This window comes from Pleuronectes platessa, chromosome 15 (genome assembly GCF_947347685.1).
Source record: "Pleuronectes platessa chromosome 15, fPlePla1.1, whole genome shotgun sequence".
NCBI classification, from domain to species: Eukaryota; Metazoa; Chordata; class Actinopteri; order Pleuronectiformes; family Pleuronectidae; genus Pleuronectes; species Pleuronectes platessa.
In genome coordinates this window covers 14,045,340-14,056,090 of record NC_070640.1, presented here as the reverse complement: position 1 = coordinate 14,056,090, position 10,751 = coordinate 14,045,340, and the positions used below count along the sequence as shown (strand labels likewise).

At 39.2% G+C, this 10,751-nt stretch overlaps 1 protein-coding gene across 1 annotated transcript in view; it reads left to right on the top strand.

The window, feature by feature from the left end:
* Window positions 1-7,713: 7,713 nt before the first annotated feature.
* LOC128457426 (sorting nexin-19) overlaps window positions 7,714-10,751 on the top strand; it is an 88,343-nt gene continuing 85,305 nt past the window's right edge. Inside the window, exon 1 of the mRNA XM_053442106.1 lies at window positions 7,714-8,011. The gene's annotated coding sequence lies outside the window, so the exon portion shown is untranslated. The remainder of the gene's footprint in view (window positions 8,012-10,751) is intronic.

The window sequence follows — 10,751 nt, the reverse complement described above, 5'->3', positions numbered from 1 at the left end:
AACTGTTCTAGAGAACTGCCAAGCACAACACCAGGACCTCCACCGAGGGGGATGCAGCCGTTATTAATGTAATTCCATAAAGCTGATGTCCTTTTCCTGTTGTGACATGTGAAAATGTCTGCTGTGCCAAGTAATGAGATCCCGTAAAGTCAAGTATTTAGGACAAAAAACGTCCATCTTTTATATATTAATATGTATTTATGGATATTCACGTCCCTAATCCTTGCCCTTCAACCAAATGAAATTGAAAGAAGAAGCACTCATTATTACTTTATACATTTTCAATGTTCGCTTGGATAGAGGCGTTTATCAAGCACTGTAAGATTCTGCATCAAAAACCCAGGTCCCTTATCGCCTCCCAACAAATAAAATATCCAGTTGTCTTCCCTGAATATTAATGTTGATAATTATTCTGTTATTTTGATTATGATTACAATTCATAATAGCTTTTTGGATGTCTCGAGATGATTCTGTGATTATTCTGCGTTACATTATTCTGCGTTACATTTTAGTGAAATAATGTAATTAAAGGCCAAACAACACAGTTGATTTAACTAGACAGTTGGATTATCTTTATCATGGATTCATAGTGAGTTTTGTGAATAGAAAAATACTTGGAAGTGAAACGGTTAGAATTGATATCCAAACTTTGATTGAACTTTACTTATCAGACAAACAACAGCCAATCAGAAACGATCTCAGTAATGTTCCAGCAGCATACATAACAGCCAATCAGAAACAAGTGTGAGGAAACATGAGGCTCCTGGAACTAGGATTAATCTGAATTTTTTAAAGGAAACTGAGCGTGAGCTCTGTGATTGGTGCTTTTACGAGGTTTCGCACCAATAGTCTCATCTGTGGTTCACCTGAGGCCACCGAGGTGTCGTGTCTCCATTCTGGGCTTCGCCATCCTCAGGTGGGCGGTGAAAACGAGGAGGCGGACATGGGTAAGATATGTTCCTCTGTGTTACACTCACAAAGCTGATCAATCATATCTGTGCGATGTTTAATAAAAAAAGACGAAGACGTTTTATTACTATGCTTTTTAAAAGTTGTAAAACTCACCTGTCTTAGCTGGGCTCCACCACCTGATGGCGCTGTGGTGGAGGTGCAGGTGTCTGCGTTAAGAAAACAGTTATAGCAAATAAAACTCTATGAAAGCATACTCTCTGTTCACATGATTTTATAATAAAATGAGCGTCATTGTAAGTTTAAGTAAAAGGTGTGAGATACGCACATTTATTGTTTATGTCCATCATCTGGATCAAGTACGATGCTGCCTTCACGGGAACTCCGACAGAAGACAATTCCTTGTGTATATTTAAACTCCCGGTAATACAGCGGCGTCATCGGGAGAAACACTTCACGCCATGTCGGTGCAATTTAAAAGTTGACATCCTGACGGTCGGAGTAAGACCAGAACGCTGACAGAAGTACTGAGGTAAAGCAAAGCGTCGTCTCAGTTCTCCTGATGAATCTCTGGTGTGATAAAGGAACACGAAGAGTTAGCTCCTGTCAGCTAACACCGACAGCCGGTTATCTTCTGTTGCTAGCGCAGGTGAGACATTCTGTTTAACTCTTAGATATAATGTGAACAGCACATGTGTACAGAGAAGAGCAGCAGCTAATTGAGCTTGAAACATCAGCTTCCCCTTAAATTCAAGGTTCTACACATTTGAACACGCATGCCCACTCTTTTACGTGTGCAGCTTATCATCCTTGTCTCCTGTACATTCACATTCAGCTGCTGACCCCTGACCCCTCTGTCAGCCCTGAAAGTGCTGTCATGAGAATACAAACCTTTAAACCCACAGTTAGTTGGAAACACTCAGGTAGTGTGATACAAAACGTATCTTAAATCATATTCATTATATTACAAAATAAATTAAAACATTGCTTTAACGGGACTCTAATGATCCCATTTTGAATTCACAATTAGCTTTATCAGCATATCAACACAATTCTTTTTTTATATAAAAAAGAATGGATTGCTGAATATTAGACCGTGTTTTTCACATGTGGAGAAATGTAATTAAATGTTTACTCTGTATAATGTATGACTTAATGGGCCTGGAGTCCATTTATACTTCCTTGATTAAAAAAAATGATATTCTGAAATATGATATATACTCCATACTGTATAAAAATGCATTGGGTTCTACTATTATCATTATTCTTAAATTTTTATAAAGGAAATTTCTGTGCATGCAACAGTAAAATCAATATTAGCATGCTCCTGCACACCATTAGAAAATGGTATGATCTTGTAATGTAATGTTCTCTAAACTGTTATATTTGGTTATTTGGTCAATACCATAGACTGTTAACAAGGATGGATGACACTTCTCCACTTTCTTCTAGATAATCTACCTTTGTGAAGCAGCAACGTCATGACTTTTTATATACAGTATATGGTTTATACATACAATGAAAGTCAGCTTAAGATATAACTATGATAAGTGCCTAGAAGTTTCCCAAGTATTGCACTTCCGTAACCACTAGTGTGGGACATCTCAAGGCATTTTGCTTCAATGTAAAGTGCCTACAAGTGCCCACGTATTGTACTTCCCTTACACCAATAGTGGGTCATTTCTAGGCATTTTGCCTCAATGATAAGTGCCTTGAGCTGTCCGGCTCATTCTGATTGGTCTGGACATTTCTAGGCATTTTTGCTATAATGTTAAGTGTCTACAAGTGTACCATGTATTGTACTTCCCTAACCACAAGAGTGGGACATTTCTAGGCATTTTGCCTCAATGATAAGTGCCTAGAAGTGTACGGCTCATCTAATTGGTCGGGACATTTCTAGGCATTTTGCTTCTATGATAAGTGCCTAGAAGTGTCCCAAGTATTGCACTTCCTTAGCTACTAATGTGGGACATTTCTAGGCATTTTGCTTTAATGTAAAGTCACCTACAAATGTCCCACGTATTGTACTTCCCTAACACCAGGAGGTGGACATTTCTAGGCATTTTGCCTTAACAATAAATAAGTGCCTAGAAGTGTCCGGCTCATTCTGATTGCTCCGGACATTTCTAGGCATTTTGCTGCTATGATAAGTGCCTAGAGGTGTCCCAAGTATTGTAGTTCCCTAACACCAAGAGTGGGACATTTCTAGGCATTTTGCCCCAATGATAAGTGCATAGATATGTCCGGCTCATTCTGATTGGTCTGGACATTTTTAGGCATTTTTGCTATAATGTTAAGTGCCTACAAGTGTCCCGCGAATTGTACATCCCTAACCACAAGTGTGGGACATTTCTATTCATTTTGCTACTATCAGGGTTCCTACGGTCATGAAAAATCTTGAAAAGTCATGGAATTGTGAAATGTTTATTTCCAGGCCTGGAAAAGTGCTTGAAAGAATTTAAGTCCCAAAAGTTTTGGAGAAGTCAAGGACATTTTTTATATTCATATTTTCTTGTGGTTCATTTACACAGAGTTTTAAACAATTCATATGTTTTTTAAGGAAATACGCTCAAAATATAAGCAGGCATACGTTCTCATACTAACTGAAAGGTTTGGTGGGGAAGCAGGCGGGATAAAGCACTGTGCCAGGGAAGTGCAGATTTAACCATGCTTGGCTACAAATGGAAAAGTACATGCCATGGGTTACAACAGACAAAGACCTCAATCAAACTATTGTCACATTCATCTGTGTAATTAAAGGTAAACTGTGTGCTTTGGAATTCTCATTGTTAGCTTAATTACTACATTTTGTCACTTTTTCATTTATACACAGAGATTTCACAAAAATGTTTGGTCATGGAAATTTGGTTTAAAGTTATTGAAAAGTCATGGAAAAGTCATGGAAATCCATTGGTCAAAATGTGTATGAACCCTGTACACCAGTCACTATATTTGAACATGTCTTTCAAAATACTGTAAAAAAGAAGTAAAAGAGAGTCAAGGACCTTATATTTACGCCTATATAAGGTCATTTAATTTTGAGATTAAGCTCCTCATTTTCCATGATGTCTTAACGCAGTACATTCTCACAGACAGACAAGGTTTGTTCCAAACACTAGATGGTGCTGTAGGATTACCAATAGAAGTAGGAGCCCTTCTGTGAACTACATCCAAACACTTGGACGATTTTCTTTAGGCCAAATTCAATATTTTATTTTATTTTAATAGCTTATACCAAAACAAATATCTTTTTAAAAGTTAACATGCAATCTTCACGAAACAGCACTTATATCAAATACGTTTGCTTGGTGGTCGGTGGTTTTACTTAATCCATGCATATCCCTGCAGGGCTTTGAGGGCAGGGGCAGTGATGGCCGTTTTCCCTGCAGGTAGCAGGCGTTCAGTGGCTCACTCCTCTGGATGGATGAACAACTAAGAGGTTAGTTCTTGTCTCTGTTTCCATTTTCTTGAAGTTAAGAATTATGAAGAAAATGAGTAGCAGAGCTGTTGCTCTTTTTTCATACATTTATGGTAATATATTTACTGTTAGTTAATGGACTTTTATGAAAGTAATTTCAAATTTAATTTTGATCAATATCCAAGTTTCAATATTCAATATTCAAGGTTGAACTAAAATACATTAGATCACACATTAACTCCTTTTAATGTAATAATATATTTCCCCCTCAAAAGAGCATTCTTTTACTGATATCTCTTCTATAATACTACATCTGAGTTGCTATTTTCAATATATCTATATCTCTCTTCATTTATTTTTGTCACTGTGTTTAAAATTAATCAATCAATCCTCAAACAATTTTTTGCAGGCAGACCATCATTTTCATAGTGGTAAGTTAGAACAAATATGTCCTTCTTGTCTTACCTCATGCTCTTACTTCCTGTCATCAAAGAAAGGGGAATTGGGCGTGGTGTAAAAGATCTACCAGGAGCTTAATTTAGCAGTACTTTACATAAATCTGTTAATAATTTTTTAAATAGATATTTAATATGAATGTTTATGGATTTATCCTTTTGGTTGTAAAGGTATACCATACAAATGCTGTGTAGCAGAATCTACACATAATAACTAATGTCTTCCCAATTAGATTATATGTATCTTTAATTAAACCCAAACTATTCACTTTTTGGCCACTTGGGGGCAGTGTAACAAGCTGTAAACTTAGCACTGATATGGTATCTTCACATTCTTAATGTTAAAGGTCACATCTCGCCAACACTAAACCACATTCAAAGACATGTATGTAGCGGCCCGATGAAGTTCACCAACTGGACTATATCTGGTTCTTTTGTTGTAAGATGCTCCGCTACGTTCAGCAGCAGAGAACTCACTTTGTCTGTCTGTTGTTTGGGCAGGTAGCAGATGCCTCCTGTGACCAGAAACAGGGTTGATGAGAGCGTCGAGAGTGAATGAAGACGACGAAGACGACGATGATAAGGACAATGCTAAAACCCTTTGAGGAGCTCCAGGGGAACAACAGAGTCAGGTGATACTTCTGTCTGCATTCAGCATTACGAGCTAAAACAAATAAAAAAGGAATTAATTTGATCGAAACATGTAATTATTCTGTTCATGGTCATCATCACAAATCAGCTAATTCATTGCTAACTTACAAATTATTGATTAATGCTCATCAGTGATTTACTACTCCAACGTTACGGAGCTGCAGCTTGCGGCCATTTCGTCCACAATGTGAATATTTCTGACTTTTGAAGTCTGGGTAACTTCTGACAACAGCAAATGGCTGTCAACCCCCTTTCTTTTAGGAGTTGTGGCCCTTCAGACACAGCAGAGCATTCGTGGAGGTATGAAAGGGAGAAGTATCTTAGGTGGCTGTCACGCAAGGCTGCTGGGCTTCCTGTTAGCAATGACATCAGCTGAGACACTGGGGGAACTGAAATCTTGGTTTCCTTTCAGATGGTGTAGAAAAGGTCAAGAGGTGTGACCTTTCCCTGTTAAATGTTAAGGCCAGTTGATGGCAAAACCCAAACAACACAAGTGGAACATAATGGTGCGTGCAACAGGTTTTTTAAATAGTGTGTGACGGGTTTCGGAAGCAGGAAGCTGCTATGCGACATGAACTTGTGCTTCATTAGATTCAGGCATGTGGCAGATACGTGCACTTTTTCCTAAATTTATGTCTGTGTGGCACATGATGTGGGGAAGTAATGTTAGCTATTGGGTCATCTTGATTTGTATTCATTATCAAAGGATTCACATTTTGAAAACAAGCTGTTCCTTCATTTTTTTTTTGTTGTGTAGTATTTCAGTATAAGCTCGACAGCTATAGAGTACATAAAAGTTATTTGTCATTCAAACCTTTTGTCTGAAGAAACAAAATCTGGTGGGGGATCTTTGTAGTGATAAGGAGATGGTAAACCTCCTCTAATTAATACATAGATGTAGAAAAATCACATTTCAAACACCATTCAAGGTTTGCCCCCCCCCCTTCTTGCCATCCCATAATAGCACCCAACAGCACCACCAGCTTCTCACGTCAACTCCAAATATTTGTATAAATGTAGTGAGTGGGAATTTGATTGAACCGCATACTAATCAACATTTTCGTCAGGGAACTTTTGCAGAAAATGAAGTCGTCTTGAGTGATTTTACTGGGGTGAATGAGTTTGTGTGATTTGGAGATTTTCGTCTTTTAGCCTTTGAACAACAGATCTAGTCATCCTGCCCGCTAACAGGGTTTGACACAGCTGTCACGAGTTATTGAGGCCTCTCAGATTGACCAAACCGGCTTCTGAAAGCAAGAAGTGTAATTCTACTGCACTGGAGCAGATGCTCTCTCTGGTAAAGTGCTCCTATATTACTGTCCAAGATAATTGACTTGAATTAAAAGTTGTTCAACTGTAACAGTGATACCAAATAAGCTTTTTTTTTTTTTTTGAAGTATTATTAAACGTTTCAGTTTTAGCGTTGTCCTCTGTGAACACCACTTTGTTTTTCAGAAAATGTTGAAAGTGAGAGTTTGCATGTTCGAGGGCAACGTTAGCCCGAGGGAGGCATTGAGTGATGTTTCCAAAAGCGCCCCCCCCTCCCCCTTTTTCTTCTTTATAATAAAGGGAAAGTTCAACACTATCGTTGGAGGCATTCTTGCCTCACTCGCCAGGCTGACGCACACTAGCCACTAATGCACACTTACTGTGTTCAGTTCTATATAATGAAATTCTTCCAGAGGGTCAGTTCAAGTTATTGTGTTCTTTATTTTCTCATGTGGAAGATGACATTCCACGCTCAGCGACCTTTGTTTGCACAGAACCACAGTACGTTTGTGAGTTTTTTGTGCAACACTGTTGTGCACTGAAAGCAGCCCCCGATGAATTTGATCATACTGCACAATGTGAAGATAAATATGATAAGCATCAGCACTTTCATCTCTCTTCTGTTCTCTGCCACTGGCCTAGGTGGATAGGTCGAGTTGATTATCTCTCGTGCTGCTTAAAATATTAACTCTACAAATACTTCTGTCGTTTTGAAATAAGCCGACCGTGTGAAGAAAGAAGAGAAGGGCTGTTGCTGCGCCTCATCTTTCTTGTACATAAGCTGTTTTGTGAGTTATTCAAGCCAAAAGTAAAGCTTCTGCATTACACTCACAGCTGTTCACAAGAAGAGGCTCAAGAAAACCGCCGCTTCTGAGTCGTCCTTTCTTTTCTGCTCTGTCTTGGAGCTGTTTGGGAGAGAGGGAGGGGAGGTGCAGGGAGGAGGAGGAGGAGTAAGGTTGGAGTCCCACACAAGGGGGAACCACTGGCCAAAGCCGTTTCATACTGTGTTCCTCTGAGCTGTTTGTATTCGCTGGGAGTGAGCATGCACCTGTATCTTTCAGGAACGCACTGGTCTCTCTCATTCCAACTGCTTGTTAGTGAGTGCTGTCATGTCAGCGGCTCGTGCAGCAGATCAGCAGGAGGGAGGCAGAACTGGACCGGGCAGTCTCAAAAATAACAAATACTCAGAGCAAAGGAATTGTGTTTGGAGAGTTTCTGCCTCCATTTTGAGACAAAAGAGATCTGAGCAGCAAACTTGCCTTGCCGGGGATGAAGGACTGACAACAAGCAACCTCTTTTGTGGAAGAGGGTAAGTCACTCACAAACAGCTGAAGTTATTTTCCGGCTTGTTTGGCTTCGACCAGGATCTGTTGATAAAGTGTTTACCTTCTTTTACAACCTTTTGAAGACCCTTCAGCAGACCGAACAATACTTTCACCGTGTGTGAGTGTGTGCATGTGGGGGCGTGTGTTGTGTTTGTTGAATTTCATGATGCTCTGTGGTTCATCACTGGATTAGACTCAGCTGCTCTGCTTCTCTCCGGGTTTGTTTTGTTCTCCCCTCGCTCATCCGTTCAGACGTGAGCGCACACACCTCCACACACAGGAAGCAACTGGACATTGTGACGTGTTCCCTCTATAGGACAGACATTTACCCCTGCTTGTTCAAATAATACATTAACCTGGAGTACTTCAGTAATAATAACATGAAACAGCTCAGTCAGCAGGGTTGTGGGTATATTATCTCTGATTCTAGTTTTGTTTCTTGTATAAAAATTGTGTTTAACAGAAATTGAAAATTTGATCATTCTGGGAAGTTGTCATTTAATTACTTATGCGTTCTTTTATTGTTTGTGGTGGGAGTTATTCTTCTGTGGCAAAATTAAAATATGATATAATATAATCATGATCAGGAACCCAAAGGACATATTGTACGCATAGAGTTTTGTGCTAACTTATAGCTTGTCTTCTCACTGTTAAAAAAGTGTCAGAATTGACCAGTCTGACAGAAGTCAATGCAGAAAGTGGAGCTAATTTAAAGTCGAATAAGTGTCGATTTTTCATGAAGTCCAGGTTTAAATGTTCATCAGAGGTGGAACATAACGTTATCTCTGAACAAAACAGTTTCTGGTCACAACTGACACCCAGCAGTGTCCAGGCTTGACAAGATGTTTGAACCAGTCAAAAATGGAACCAATCAAAGTGGAAAACCAATCAAAACCGCATGTGCATGATCAATTAAAAACTCGTGTGAGTAACGAACCTGGTCCTGAGTCAGGCTGGGATGGATCTAAAGAGGCTTACAAACCTAACATGCTTGGTCCGGAACTTCTTAATTTTTTCAATTTACTCCAAACTAAAGTAACAGATGTGAAAGGTGCCTCAGACCAAAGTTGGGACCAAGAGATCAAAATTTGCTTCATCAAAAAGAGGCACTTTTGGTCTGGATCAAACTTAACCATGATTTGGATCATTTGCAGTGTGAAAACACTTAATTTAATAATGGACACAGCCTCAAACCATAAAAGAAGAAACAGAGATTGAACAATGAGGATGTCCATTTTGCTGGTTGTAATACTACAATGATATTACAGTGAATAAAAGTTCACTCGTCATTTTCTTCATTCTCCGTTCAACCACTACTTTCTTCTTTGTATTTTATATATAAACAATAACCGAACTGACAACACGCTTAAGTCAAAGCCACGTAGGTGATGATGACAGGACGTACATATGTCACACAAAAGTCTCTAGTACGCTCCCTAAATGACGATATGAAAAAAAACTAACCAGATCAAATGAAAACAATGGAACAAAGACATGAACCTTGCTTCGGACCACTGTCTGGACTTTCAGGTGTGAAAGCATCCTTAGCTAACCTGTAACGATTTCCAGTTATCTCACTAAAATAGGAATTTTTATAAAAATTTCCTTTACTCCCCGCCTCCTCTGTGAATTGATGTAACTTGGACCAAAGTAAAAAGTCAAAGTACATGTTTAATAAAAAAAAATGTCAGCTCTTTATCTAGCTCTTATGACACTGGTGTTTGTTCAGGTGCACATTTTTCAAGATAGGTTGTTTTTATTTGGTTATTTAATGATAGAAAAACAGGGTGAAACATCATGATTGACAGATGAGAAGGACTCGCCATTGGTCGAGTGTGTGGTCGAGACCTCGACTGCTGCTCTGCTCCACGATCACTACTGTGTCGACTCTGGCTCCAGAAGCGCAAGATGGTGGAACCCATGTCCAGGATGTTTTAGCATCAATTTATGTACAGTGGTAGAGAGTGGAGACTTGTTGTCCATCTTTATGTGCAGACTATCATCCATACCTGAAGCAAGCTGCTGAAAAAATTAGCATTCAGAGAAGAGATAATGAGCGCCCGAGTGATGTCTGTCTCATGTCTGTGAGGTTACGCTTTCGTAAAATGGCTGACCACTCTTCGGTAGCCTCAGTTAGGCAGTTTGAAAATCTACACGCTATCCTGCAGGGAAAAAGATTAAAATAGCTCTGCTGTTTTTCACAGGTCTCTCTGATGATTACCGCGCATGGAAATACTGACCAGAGTGATTACCACACTATATTTAGTGATCTTGCTCACAATGCTGCAAACATAGGAAAGTAAAAAGTGTGGGACAGGACAGACAGAAGAAAAAGACGTTGACATATAGGAAGATGGAGTTACCTTAGAGTACGCTTCATGGACATTAAGTTCAGAATAAAACGGAGGTACTGTACAGGGGTAGCAGCAAAAATGATTTACAAAAAAGGTTGTTGGGAAGAGAAAGGCGTGATTCAGCCTCTGCATGCTTAACATTCTTAGCTGCTGACCTCTATGGAAAATAACAACAGCCGGGCTTGAAGGTCGCAGTGCGGTGGCCAGTGGCTGAAGTTGACTGGGTGCAAACCATAATGTTAGAAAGAGATAATTTAACAATGATTTAAAAAAAATTATAAAAATGTAATGTAACGTTACCAGTAATGATTTTCCTGTTGAAGTGTGAAGATGCTTGTTGCCCTCTTCACTGTCCATCTTTAATGTATGT